The sequence below is a fragment of the Euphorbia lathyris genome, chromosome 3, assembly GCF_963576675.1.
Source record: "Euphorbia lathyris chromosome 3, ddEupLath1.1, whole genome shotgun sequence".
NCBI lineage: Eukaryota > Viridiplantae > Streptophyta > Magnoliopsida > Malpighiales > Euphorbiaceae > Euphorbia > Euphorbia lathyris.
The window spans coordinates 49,559,066-49,574,221 of record NC_088912.1 but is presented as its reverse complement, the minus strand read 5'-3'; positions in this window follow the sequence as shown (position 1 = coordinate 49,574,221).

Sequence of the window (15,156 nt, the reverse complement as noted above, 5' to 3'; positions counted from 1 at the left end):
TGTAACCGAGACATACATATAAAGATCCTCACCTTTCAAGGGCCGACTCATTAAGGGCGGTTCTGTGAGAAACCGTTTGATTCCTTCGAAGGCCTTCTCACAATCCTCATTCCACTCGAACGCCTTTCTCTTCTTGATGACCTCATAAAAGGGTTGGCATCGGCGGGCCGAACAAGAGATAAACCTGCCCAAGGCTATGATCCGCCCATTAAGGCGTTGCACTTCTCTGATATTCCGTGGCGCTTGCATCTCCAGAACGGCTTTAACCTTGTCAGGATTTGGGCTCACTCCCTTCTGGCTAATCATGAATCCCAAGAACTTCCCATACGTTGCACCAAAGGTACATTTTTCTGGGTTCAGTTTGATATTGTGACGTCGGAGTATGCCCAGTACCTCCCTTACATCATCTGCATGCTTTTCCACAGTAGTACTCTTGATGATCATGTCATCTACATAGACGGAGTAGTTATCACCTTTGCTTTCTGCAAATATTTTATTCATCATCCGTTGATAGGTTGCACCTGCGTTCTTAAGCCCAAAGGGCATGACTTTAAAGCAATAAGTGGCTTGGTGAGTCACGAACGAGGTTTTGATTCTATCTGAGGGCTCCATTGGGATTTGGTGATAGTTGGATTTCACGTCAATGAAGGAGTACATAGCGTGTCCCACGGTTCCATCTACGAGGATATCGATACACAGCAAGGGGTAGTTGTCCTTTGGACAAGCTTTATTGAGATCTGTAAAGTCAATACACATGCGGTAGGATCCGCCTGCTTTCTTCACTAGAACGACATTTGCCAGCCATTGCGTATAAAGTACCTCTTCAATGGCGTCCGCCCGTTGGAGCTTGGCGATTTCTTCCTCTATCACCTTCTGCCTTTCTAGGCCATGGTTTCTCCGCTTTTGGGCAACCGGGACTGCATCTTTGTCGATGTTGAGTTTGTGAGTGATCACATCTGGATTAATCCCAGGGAGGACCTCATCCTTCCAAGCAAAGACGTCTTCTGCTTCATGGAGAACCTTGGTGATTGCTTCTTTAATTTCTCCTTTGAGCCCTTTAGCCATCCGTACCTGCTTTTCATCTGCCATGAGGTACATTTCCGTTTCGCCCAAGGCCATTGTGACGAGTTCTTCTTCGTCTTCTTCCTTTGACTAGGGGCGAATCATTAATGATGCCGAATATGTCTCCTGAGCTACTTTTTGACTCCCTCTGATCATTACACCTCCTTTGGCCGTGGGGATGTAAAGAGTTAAGTGGCGAATGGAGATAAGGGCCGCCGCTTCGGAGATAAAAGGTCGCCCAAGGATCATATTATAGGCTAACTGACCATCCAGGATAGAGAATTCCAGATCACCTTTCCAGACTTGTTCGTCATCCGCTAACTCACAATCTAACGTTACTTGGCCCTTCGTGCGAATGGTGTGTCCTGTCACTCCTAGGATGTCTACTATGGTGGTTTCCACCTGGATCGGGTCTACCATTAGTTTGGCGAATGCTCCCCTTGTGATGACATTGTACGAACTCCCAGTATCTATCATCACTCTTTTCATCTCCCAACCTTCCACCATCATAGTAATGACCAAGGCATCTGCATGAGGAGAGATCTCTGGACCTACATCTGCAAAGGGGCGATTCAGTGATGCCCTGTCAAGAGCGGTGGTCTTTGCCTTTTTCAGTACTGGTTGGTACCCAGGTCCGCCTGCTATGACATTGATGGTCCCTTTTCCTTTCTTCTTCGGGTCATCTCTGGATCTATCACCATCTCCCTTCTTGCCATCATTTTGGATGAACCGATCCAATTTTCCTCTCTCAATGAGACGCTCTATTTCCCGGGCTAACTCCCAGCATCCGTCTGTGTTATGACCATTTTTCCTGTGATATTTACAATAATTTTTAGGATTTTTACCATTGTTGGTGTACTCCCCCCCTTTTGGTTTGGGATATGAAATGCTCCGTTTGTGCTGGCTGTTCTCTATCCACATGAGCACTTCGCTCTTAGAGGCATTGAGAGGCGTGAAGGACGTGACAAACGTCGATTTGTTCTTTGAACCTCTTCGCCGGCTTCTAGTGGAGGAGTCTTGGTGCTTCTCCTTTTCTCTATCCCGGTGGCGAGATTCGCCTTTGTCCTTTCTAGGCGGAGATAATGATTCGCGGTGAATGTCATCCACCTCCATAAAGTCCTTGCAGCGCTCCATCAATTCTGCCATGCTAGTGGGCTTCTTTCGAATTATATCCTCCTATAAACTCTTACAAGTTGTGTTCTTCACCAGAGATTCCACTGCCATGGAGATATCCACATCAACAATTTGTATACACAATTTCTTGAAAGTGTTTACATACTCTCGAAGGGATTCGTTCGCCTTCTGTTTTAATTCAAAAAGCTTCTGTGACTTGACCACTGGAGGGATACAGCCGGCGAATTTAGCACAAAACTCTCTGCTTAGTTGATCCCAACTGTCTATCGAGCCAGGAGGTAGAGATTGGAACCAGTCATAAGCGGGACCTCCTAACGTGGTGATAAACATTTTACATAGCACTGGTTCCGTTGCACGGTTAAGGCGAAGCAGTATTTGATATTTCCTGGCGTGGGCTTCTGGGTTGTCAGCACCCGTGTATATAGGGAGATTAGGTATTTTAAAATGCCTATCCGTTTCCTCCGCTTCGATCCAAGCCGTAAAGGGCGAATCACGATTGGCGAATGGGTTATGCCTGTCATTCTCCTCATTCATGCGGAGCACCGCAGCTCGAACTCTGTCGTCAAAATTCTCCGGACCCGCCCTTGGGCGTCCCCTCCGTGGAGATCTACTTGGAGAAGATGAAGAGCTGGATCTGAAGGAAATTAAGGCTAAGGTATAGCAGCGGAAATATAAAAAAATTTTAGCCTACTTCCTTTTAACCATAGGATCCGTTAATCGTTATTTCATATAAAGAGGGATAAGAAGGAATACCTTTTGAAGAATAATCTACCGTTGTTAAAGAAGCGCCCATAATTCTTCTCCGAGTTCCCAAGCACGAAGTATAAGACGGTGAGGTTAAGTTAGAATCAACCCTTATGAGATGCAACCAAAATAGATTGCCTCTAATTAACCAACACAAGATCAAAGAGAAAATGAGATGAATGAAAATTAATCAATCGACGGAAGCCGTATGAATTCTTGTCCACGAACTAGGGGATGCGAATTCACTTTCTCTCTCTATTGTATGTTTCGAAAATCACAATGAGGGGAGGGGTTAGGCTTAGTCGAAATTCACTTATTAGGGGGGTATATATAATAACTTGTATCTAAACCCTAGTTAGATAGGAATAGGTTACTTAATAGGAATTCAATTCGGAATAGGATTCCCAATTATTATCTTATAATATATCTAATATATTTAGGATAATAATAAATAACCTAATTGGATAATAATAGGAGTATATTAATCTAATTAAAACTCCTAACTTAATTATCTCTTAATTAATTTAATTCACAAACCTAATCAAATTAGGATTAATGGAATTAAAATATTTCCTAACTTATTATATATAAATTTCGGCCTCCCCTAATTAAATGGGCCTTACTGGGCTCATTTGGGCTTCCATCTATTAATGACATCCATCTCTCTTTTGGTTCCAAGTCTTATGTGTGATCCATTAGGTTCTTACTACTTCTGGCCGTATGCAACTATTAAATTAATTTCTTCAAGAATTATATTTAATCCTTGCATAACGGAATGATGTACTGAGTATGTTATTGGCAAGTCTGTAATCATTCCCCCAGAGTCCGTTAAGAAGACAGGTTGATTCTGTCGTTAACCCTTCCGTATTAGTTACAGTATAATTCGATCCTTTATCAACCGCATCCTTGAACTGAATCTTATGACTATGGGTGATGTCAAGTCACATATAGCGAGACGTTCATTTTACTTGTATAGGCCGAGTCAACTCAAATAGATAGGTTAAGTGAAATCTGTATTTCTTACTCTTAAGCTATCACCTTGCAAGGATTTAGAGTCGAGTCTTCCACAAGCGATCCTTGGATGTATCTCCCATTAATCGGGAGTGATAAATGCTCAATCCAATGTATAACTACCCTGACATTACCTCCTGTGACACCCAACCTTTGCAGTTCACACCCCAGAGTCATCTCTGTTAAGGATCGTGGGACCGTAGGATCAAAGTCTCACATTCAGTAATTCAGGATGACCAATTAACATTCCTTTGAGTCTGAGGATTAGTTATACCTATTAATACCAATGAGATGAACAGGTGACAAGGATGAATCTACCCATCCTGTTATCTCAAATCGGATCCCCATTCCTAATGAACGACGTTTCATCGGATCTATATAACTGTGCAGATATCTATATATATGAAGCTTGTGAGATCAGCTTTCTGTCGGACAGAAGACATTATTACATACAAGTCTCAACAGTGATATATCAATCCTAAACATATCACTTGACTTGGGGTGGTTTTAAGTCTATTAGTTTATTATAAAGTTTTGTCTCACTTCATGCTTGTATAAACACTTTATAATCACTTTAAACAAACTTACGGATTTCCTTTTATTAGACTTTATTTAGTGCTTAAAAGGGATTGCCTTTATATATAGTTATAAAACATATATCTCATTAAAACAAATGATATAAAGAACAATTCATTTACATTAAGTTTGTATCCTGCAACAATTGTCTATAGGATACTAAACCCCAACAGGATCCGGAAGACGGATCTGAGGGTGATCGTCCGCCTCCGCTTCCACGTCCACCTCCTCTTCCACTTCCACCTCCTCCACCCTGTCCGCCCGAGGGATCTTGACCACTACCCCCGCCAGGACCTCCTGAAGGAATGTGCCCATCATTCCCTTGGCGTGGTGGTGGCGGTGGCCTATTCGAACGTGGTGTCTCTACTGGCCTTTTTCTCTGTCTACGTTCAGTAGATGGGGGTGATCTACCCTTACGGGAGGATCTCGGTCTCCGAGGCGAAGGTGATTCGGACCGCCTACTTTTCTCTTTTCTACGCTTTTTATGTTTTCGCCCTTCTGATCCTCCCAAGGAGAGATTCGACCGTGGTCGCCTTGGGATACCTGATCCGCCTAGGTTTATCCCTTGGCTTGCAGATCCGCCAGGAAGAGTTTGATCGTTCCTTTGACTTCCTCCTGCGCCAGCAGGGAATAATTCCCGATTGAGCGGTAGTTCCCCAAACGCCGCCGTGGAAGTTACCATGGATTCTGTATTGTGAGCTTGGAGAAATGAAGAATTGAGGGCATTTGGTCCTAGAGTCATCTGGGGCCAAGAAGATATCGTAGATGTGGGCGCCATGCTCCAAAACGGAGGAATGGTCATGAATGACCGTAGGCGATTACCTGTCTCAGGGCCAAACTTCTCTCCTATTGCTTCTGCACACATGTTGATGAATGCATCCGGGGGCATACTACTTTCAGCTTGTGTTGTGGGAGCATTTGAACCAGCGCGTCCAACACTTGTTACAGGTTGACTTGATGGTGTTACTAATGGTGTTTCAACCCCTGAGGAGGGGTTCTGCTCTCCATTTGTCATATCTTTTCTAACGTGAATGGAAACCCTTTATTTGATTAAGGATTCCACGATCACCGCACCAATTGATGACTTGTGGAGAAATTCCGATTAGCTTCCGTCCCTGTGGGGGCGTCGTTGGGTTCGACGGGGGGAAGCTCCGATGCCAAAGTCAGTAAGGAAGGACAAGAGAGCAAACTGAATTGACAAAGGGTAAGTGAATGTGTACCTTGATAGCCTGAGACATAGGCTATATATAGTCATGAAGTTGTAACTCTCAGTAACTAGAAAGTCTCCATTAATGCCCCATTAATGGCGGTTACTGGTTACCCTTAAGTTGATGGTTAGCTAATTGATAGCTCATTAATAGCCTTTATTACAAGGTCGGCACAGCCGTTCTCATGGCGGATTGAGAGCTTATGGAGATCCGCCTCACAGGTTCGCTAGCGGGTCTCTCTTGGCGAGTCCCAAGTGATCCGCCCGTCGGATCTCTTTACTTCGATACGCCGCGGAATTCCCGTATCAGGCGGCCAACACGTGGCGTTCTTTAGGCGAATATCCCTTTTGATCCTTGGGATAATATCACGATGTTATCAACTTTAAATAAACTTACGGATTTCATTTTATTAGACTTTATTTAGTGCTTAAAAGGGATTGCCTTTATATAGTTATAAAACATATATCTCATTAAAACAAATGATATAAAGAACAATTCATTTACATTAAGTTTGTATCCTAGAACAATTGTCTATAGGACACTAAACCCCAACACGCCCTGCGTGAGTTTTATTGAAGTTGCAAAAATAAACAACTATGAAAATAAACCGAATAAACACGAAACATAAGGAAAGTTAAAAATGTATTAAAATAAAAGGAAATTACAAGAAAACAAGAAGATAATGAAAACAACTAACAACACAAACTAAAACAAACACGAAGAAAGAAAATACAAAATAAAGGAAAAGGGGACTATGGTTGTGGTGGAGGAGGGTTTCCGTGGATGTTGAAGTGGGTGTAGAAGGCGTTGGTGAATGCGTCAAAGCTAGCCCTATCCGCTTGCCTTTGAGCCTTGGAGGCATCGAAGCGGGAGTCGAAATGGGCCCGATCACGACGTTGGTTATCCTCCAAAATATCCAACCGAGCATAAAGAGAGTTAAAGTCGTGGAGGGGTGGAGGAATGAAATTGAAACCCATGCTCGAGTCCGAGTCACCTTCCGCATTGGAGTGGGCCGCCCCCGAAGTCTCACCCGGGCCGGAGGTCGGACGCTTAAGAGACTTAAAGGCGTTCTTCTCCATGGGCCGAGGCAAAAGGCTCGGGAGGCGATCCAAGGCAGTTTCACCGAGAGCGGTGAGGGCGAAGATGGTGACGAGGTGGCCAAACCCGAGCTTGGCCCGCTTCCGGATGGGTGTGGAGTGGAGGTGAGCGGCCACATGGTAGGCAAGGTCATAAGTGAGCCCATTGGCACAACAGTAGAGGGCCAACAATTCGTTCTTATTGACCTTAGTGGACTCGGACTTCCCCGAGAAGTAGAATGAGATGAAACGGTGGAGAAGTTGGAGGATAGGGTCCCGGATGAGAGATGGGCGGAGGTTGGAGACATCATAATCCTCGGACCCGGTGATAGAGGTCCAATACTCATGAGCGAAAACACCATCGGGCCAACGGGATATGCCTCCCTCCGCTTGGTAAGTGAAATGGTGCTGGAGCCATTGAGTGTCAATGGAGAAGGGGCGGTTGTGAAGGCGGAAAGTGAAGAGGGCGGCTCCAGGGACGTTGTTGGAGGTGAGGGTGGTGTAGAACTCCACCACTAACGATGGGTACACCTGACGATGCGTAAAATAGAGCTCGTACCAACCGAGGGCACGGAGGCGAGCTTCGAAGGGAGCACCGAGATCAAAGTGATCAAGCATGCTATCCGAGATGTACGGGAGCTCCTTGACCGTGGCCGCACAAAGATCTTTGTACCTTTGGGCCTCCTCCTCGGTTAGGAGATGAAAAGGGGTCCGGTATTGGTGGGTGAGTGGTGGAGTTCCCTCCCGTTCGGGAGGTGGAGGTGATTGTCAGTTTTGTGCGGTACGGGAAGACCGGGCCTGAGTGGACCGTGGGGGACGCATGTCGGCAGTTTGCTTTCGCCTAACCATGGTGTGATGTGAGGGGTGGAGAGAGTATGGAGGAAGGTTGTGAGAAGGTTGAGGGAGTTGTGAGGAAAAAGGAGGAGAAAGGGAGGGATATATATAGGGGAGAAGTGGGGAATCCAAGTAAAACTCGGATTCCCAGAGGGGTACGCGGGGCGTGAAGGGGCCACTCCACGCGTATCCCTCCCCCTGACCGTTATTTGGCGTAAAAATGGTGCGACACGCGTGGCGTGAAAGGGTGCACGTCTCGCGTATCGCACCTCTTGCCCCGTTTTTGATGGAAAAGGGGCGAAGACGCGGGGCGTATATGGGAATACGCCCCGCGTAAGAGGCAGAAGGTACATATTTTTTTTTGCTTTTTTAGCAGTTTTCTAATTTTTTAATTTTGTGATTTATGGATTTTTAATGAGTTTTTAATTGATTTTATGATTTTTATGTTTATTTATCAACTCTTTTTAAATGTGTATAGGGAAGAGGAGTGATGGGAAGTTTGAGAGAAGGAGAGTTGCCATGGGGAGTTGTGATTCACAACTCCCCGAAGATACGCGAGGCGTGCCTTGGGGCACGTCCCGCGTGTCCTCCCACGTGGCATTTATTTAAGAGTGTCAAAAATTAAAGTGCACGCGGGGCGTGGTAGGAGGGGCGCCCCGCGTACCGTGTCTTTTTTATTAGGAATTAGGATCAGACACGTAGATACGCGTGACGTATAGGTGTGTACGCCCCGCGTGTCATAATTTTTTTTTGGATTTACATGGGATTTGTTTTTCTTTTGATTTTATAAAAATAATAGAAAGTAAGATAAAAATAAAAATGAAGAGCAGAAAGATGAGAAATAAAGCAAAAATAGAAATGAAAATAAAATTTAAAATAACAACAATTCAAAAGGGGGAAAAATAAATAAATGAAAGAGAAAAGAAATAAAAATAAGTTTATAATACATATAAACAAAGGGTTTGAGAAATTCAAACTGATGCTACATTTAGAGTCGAAGTAGCTCGACTTTCTCGCGCGGCGGCTCAATGTAAGTTGCCCGAGTTGGAACTTGACGGGTCCGAACCTCCATTATTCATGAGCGTTATCGCCTGTCCGGATTCCCGATTTTTGCCCCGCGGATTTTGTTCGGTGTTCGCCGATAGAGTTCCTAGTGGCCTTTCTTGTTACTGACGGTTCAGATGGGCTACTTGGCGGCTAAGATCCCTGCAAAACACCTCGCTATCGGAAAGGGTTAATATATCCTTCAACAAAGATGTGACCGATTGGCCATGTACATTGTCGGGAGGTGGAGCATTCCGATTACCGGGCATGGCTTGTGATTGCCCGAGCCCGTTTTCCCGATATTCTTGCTCAAAGCCGGATGGGGGCCTCAACACGTAATTATTATTGCCATACGACAAGTTCGGGTGTTAGTACCGAGGCCGCCAACCGTTGTTATTATTATTGTGGTGGTAATAGGGGTTCGGATTAGGATTATACCTTGGATTTCCTCCTACGTAACTTACACTCTCGATGTCGCCGGTGAAAGGGCTACCGGCTTGGCAATTGAGTCCGTCGTGGTCTCCACCATAGTGATTGCACATCAGGACCTGTGCACTTTTGTTGAGGCTTAGCTGGGCAATTAACGAGTCAAGTTTCTTATGCATCTCTGCTATGGAGCTTTTCGGAGCCTCTTTCTCCACAGCGAACATTTGGTGTCACGACGGGCCGGTAAGCCGATCCTCTTGCCATTGCACGCTTTTCCTCGCGAGCTCATGAATGAGCTCGTAGGCCTCACTAGCTGACTTCCGAAATAGATCCCCACCTGCAGCGGAATCAACAGTCGCACGGTTAGTAGGGGTTAACCCATGGTAAAAAGTGCTTACCAAGTCGTGCTTCGGGATGTCATGGTGGGGGCAGTTTCGGAGCAACTTCCGAAACCTAGCCCAAGCTGCATGAAGGGCCTCGCATTCCAACTGCCTAAAGGACGTGATATCGGTCCGTAACTTGACTGTTTTGGACGGCGGAAAATAGTAGGAAAGGAACTCCTTCTCGAGCTCCTCCCATGACGTGATGGATCCCGCCTCCAAAGAGTGTAGCCACTCCAACGCTTGCCCTGTCAAAGTAAAAGGAAACAGCTTTAGTCTAACAGCCTCAACGGGAACACCATTTTGTCGAGAGGTGTCGGCACACATAAGGAATTTATCGAGATGTTCGTTAGGGTTCTCGTGGAGTTCCCCTCCGAATTGATCGCATTGTTGTATCAGCTGGATCATGTCGGTCTTTATATCGTACGTGTTGGCCGGTATCGTGGGGGCGACAATTCCGTTACGTTTTTGGGGACCGTGCGGAGCAAGGATCTCCATCATCGAACGTGTGCCGTTGCCCCCGTGAATGTTGTTCACGTGTGGCCTTTGGTTTCCTTCAGGTTGGTTGACCTCAGCGTTGGGGTTTGCCATTTTCTCTTTTCGAATCCTACAAAGAGTACGTTCAATCTCAAGATCAATAGGAATAAGAGAATCACTCCGAGATTGGGTGTGCATGAAAAGAATTAAATAATGAAATTATAAACAAGAAGGAATGATGTTAGTAAAAGTATATATAAACAATTTATACAAAAAGAATGTTTAAACTAACAATAAAACGTTTTTGTCTAATATTGCAAGAAATTATAAATCCCCGGCAACGGCGCCAAAAACTTGATGTGTGTTTCGTCTAGTGGTCGTATTTCTTACGACAAAATGTGTATTATGATAAGTGCGATATGACTATAGATGTGATCTTTATAAATGCTTTAACTCTACTAGACGCCACTACTTAGGGGCAAGTGTACCCCGTCGTATCAAGTAATAATCCGGTTAAGACCGGGTATCGAATCCACGGGATTTATAACTACAAGTATTAGACGACTCGGTTTTATACGTTATTTAAGCGGTGAATACTTTGAGGTTGATAAGGGGACCAACTACAAGCTACTCCTAACTACGTGTGAGACGAATTTATATAACAAAACTCTATGAAGTAATATGGATGCGATAAGTTATAACTATGACAAATAACGACTTCTAATGTTTATACGGTTGATGGTTTGCTCTTGCAAAGACGACTACGTGTAGTGTACGTGAAGCACTTAGACTACGTGGTTCCTAGTCAAGGCGTGTCTAATGCTTGGGACCAGAAATTAGGGCCCATAAGTTCCGTGGCTTGTCAATTCCTACGATTTTCGGTTTGTCACTTCCGGTAAGGCAACACCTAGGGCCCATAAGTTCCGTGGCTTGTCAATTCCTACGGTTTTCGGTTTGTCACTTCCGGTAAGGCAACACCTATATGAATCCCTAAAGATAGCCCGAATGGCATCGGAAATCGCGTTCTCCTACAAAATAATCAATTATGAATATCAAAACAAGTAACAAACATCAACACATATATAGAAAAGAAAATTATGAATCATAAATTATAAATATGGAGAATGTAAATATGAATTACAACCAAGCCTAGTACATAGGATGAGTTCAAGCTAATTAGCAAGTAAAAGGGAAGAATCCACCCTCGGAACTAGCTAACCAGACTCAAAAGCCGTCTCTTAGGACTTGGATGGTGGAGCTTTCGAGCTTGGTGCACGGAAGTGGAGCGGGACTTTGATGGAATGCCGGAGTCAACGAACAAGCTCTCAAGATGGAAGAGTTTGGATATACAAAGCCTAAAAACAAAATCTAAACTACAAATGGCAAGAATTACAAGATGTAAGGTGTAGGGTCTAAGGTTTAAGTGTTCTTTAAATGAGTGCTAGACACTCTTATTTATAGATCAAGCTAGGGGCAAGATTGTAATTCCACAAGGTGCAAGCATGGAGGAACATAATTTTGTGCAGAAATCCCATAATACACCCCGCGTATGGTGGTGTACGCCCTGCGTGTATGCCCATTCCGTCAGAAATCTCCTGCATGTGGACCAATTCCAGATCTTGTTGTCCCAAACACGCCCTGCGTAGAATGGCATGCGCCTTGCGTGTTTGAGACTCTGACTTTTTATTGCTTGATTTGGTCCTTTTACGTCGTGCGTAGCTTGAGGCACGCCTTGTGTAAATGAGTCTCTGAACTTTTTGCATTGAAGAACTCCCTTACACGCCCCGCGTGTAAGGTGGTACGCCCCGCGTATGGATCGTTGACTCAGGGAGACCATACAGTCTGACTTTTCAGGATTAGGCAATTATTTCTGACATGTGTTATACGCCTCGCGTAGGTTGGCGTACGCCTCGCGTATGCTGACTCGATACCACGTGGTGTCTGTGGATAGGGCAATCATTTCTGACTTTATGTTTCACGCCCCGCGTATGGGATGATGCGCCCCACGTATGGAGTGGATTTTCACTCCTTGCTCGTACCTGAAATACAAATCTAGAGAGCCGAGTTAGCTTGACGTTTTTTATTTCTTAAACTAATCAAAAACAAAGAAAATTAACTAAACGCATGGAATTTATTTTTATTCCGTTATTTTATTAAAACACTCTATTTTTGTAATTAAACCCCTATCATGTTGGGGTTTAGTGTCCTATAGACAATTGTTCTAGGATACAAACTTAATGTAAATGAATTGTTCTTTATATCATTTGTTTTAATGAGATATATGTTTTATAACTATATAAAGGCAATCCCTTTTAAGCACTAAATAAAGTCTAATAAAAGGAAATCCGTAAGTTTATTTAAAGTGATTATAAAGTGTTCATAAAAGCATGAAGTGAGACAAAACTTTATAATAAACTAATAAACTTAAAACCACCCCAAGTCAAGTGATATGTTTAGGATTGATATATCACTGTTGAGACTTGTATGTAACAATGTCTTCTGTCCGACAGAAAGCTGATCTCACAAGCTTCATATATACAGATATCTGGACAGTTACATAGATCCGATGAAAAGTTATTCATTAGGATTGGGGATCCGATTTGAGATAACAGGATGGGTAGATTCATCCTTGTCACCTGTTCATCTCATTGGTATTAATAGGTATAACTAATCCTCAGACTCAAAGGAATATTAATTGGTATTCTGGATTACGGAATGTGACGCTTTGACTCTGGTGTAACACGATCCTTAACAGAGATGACTCTGGGGTGTGAACAGTAGACGTTGGGTATCACAAGAAGTGATTGCGGGATCGTTATATATTGGATTGAGCATTTATCACTCCCGATAAATGGGAGATACATCCATAGATCGGTTGTGGAAGACTTGACTCTAAATCCTTGCAAGGTGATAGCTTAAGAGTTGAAATACAGATTTTACTTAACCTATCTTTTTGAGTTGACTCGGCCTGTACAAGTAAAACGAACGTCTCGCTATATGTGACTTGACATCACCCATAGTCATAAGATTCAGTTCAAGAATGTAGTTGATAAAGGATCGAATTATACTGTAACTAATACGGAAAGGTTAACGACAGAATCAACCTGTCTTCTTATAGCTATGGGGGAATGATTACGGACTTGCTAATCACATATTCTGTACATCATTCCGTTATGCAAAGATTAAATATAATTCTTTGAAAATTAATTTAATAACGTTGCATACGGCTAGAAGCAATAAGAACCTAATGGGTCACATATAAGACTTGGAACCTAAAAGAGAGATAGATGTTAATTAATTGATGGAAGCCCAATTGAGCCCAATAAGGCCCATGGACCAAGGGGGGGTCGAAATTCATGTAGTTAAATACATGAATAATTAATTTGATTTTGTTAATCCTAATTAGATTAGGATTATGAATTAAATTAATTAAGAGATAAATAAGTTAGGAGTTTTAATTAGATTATAATACTCCTATTATTATCCAATAAGGTTATTATTATTATCCTTAATATATTAGATATATAATGAGATAATAATTAGGAATTCTATTCCGAATTGAATTCCTATTCAGTAACCTAATTCTATCTAACTAGGGATTAGATACAAGAGATTATAAATACCCCACCCTATGGGATTTTCGAAATCCTAGAGCTAATCCCCTATTGAGATTTTCGAAATCCATATAGTACAAGAGAGAGAAAATTTCGACACCCCTAGTTCGAAGACGAGATTTTCCACGGCTTCCTTCCGATCAATTGATTTCATCTATTTCTCTTATCCTTGATCTTGTGTTGATTAGTTAGAGGCAATCTACTTTGGTTGCTATTCAACGGTTGATTCTAAATTAATCTTCCCGTGTTTTATTTCGTGTTTGGGAACTCGGAGAAGAGTTGTGGGAACTTCATTAACAACGGTAGATTGATCATCAAAAGGTAATTCTTCTTATCCTTCTTTATATGAAATAACGGTTAACAGATCTTGTGGTTTATGGAAATAGGTTAAAAATTTTATATTTCCGCTGCTATACCTTAGCCTAATTTCCAACAGTGGTATCAGAGCGAGGTTAAATCCGTTATTTCATATATGAAAATTTAGAAGTTTTTCAATAGGATTGAATAAATATTTATAGTTAGGATTAATTAACAAATTGTTTGATTAATTAATTCTAAGGATAAATAAGTTTTAATTAATTGTTAATTAAAATAGATTATGCGTATGTTCCTAATTATTTTGGTTGATAATCATTATAACGAAATCTATTAGTTTTATAGTTAGATTGATAAAATCAGTTTTATTAATTCTAAAGATAAAACGGAAATCTATAGTAGTTTTTCCTATTTTCTGAAAATCGTTTTAAAACCGTTTTAGAACTGATATATATATATATATATATATATATATATATATATATATATATATATATATATTTAAAATTATTATTATAAAAAAATAAATACGACAGCAGCCCGAGTCGCGCCTCGCGGCAGCAGCCGCGTGCGGCGCTTGGCCGCCGCTGCCACAAGGCTGCGGCGGTTCAGTCGCGCTAGGGCTGCTACCAATCGTCAGCAGCCCACTCTCGGGCCCGGCCCGAGACCCACTTGATTTTAAATTGTTTAAAATCGTTTTTTTATATATTTAAATATATATATGTTTCAGAAATTGATAGTTTTCTGTTTTGATTATCGAATGAAAATTTGTTTAAAAGTTTGTTTTACCAATTTGTAAATCAAAATGTTAAATGAATTAAAATCAAAATGATTGGAACGTGCATAATTAAAGTTTTGTATAGTTATATTAATCTAAATATTAATATAAAAGATACGAAACGGTTAGAAGTAAAATTGAATGAAAGCTAATTGACAAGTTAATGTGATTAACATAAATATTACATAAGATAGTTATGTAATCAACCAATTAAATTTATTTAATTGAGTCTATGCATGTTTGGAGTTATGGACATATTTGGACCCTCTTTTAGTCTTTTGGTATTTTTGAAATAGGGCCTGCGAGTCCTGCCTTTCTACTATCTATTGTAATTTCTCCTCTCATCTGATTCCCTTCAATTCAATTGAAGTTTTCTTTAGTAGTATAGAAATTAATATGTAATTTCAAGGCGCCATGGAGAAGACGGAGGACCTAAAGAGAAATATGTAATAGTTAGTATTTCCTTAGGTTTGCCCT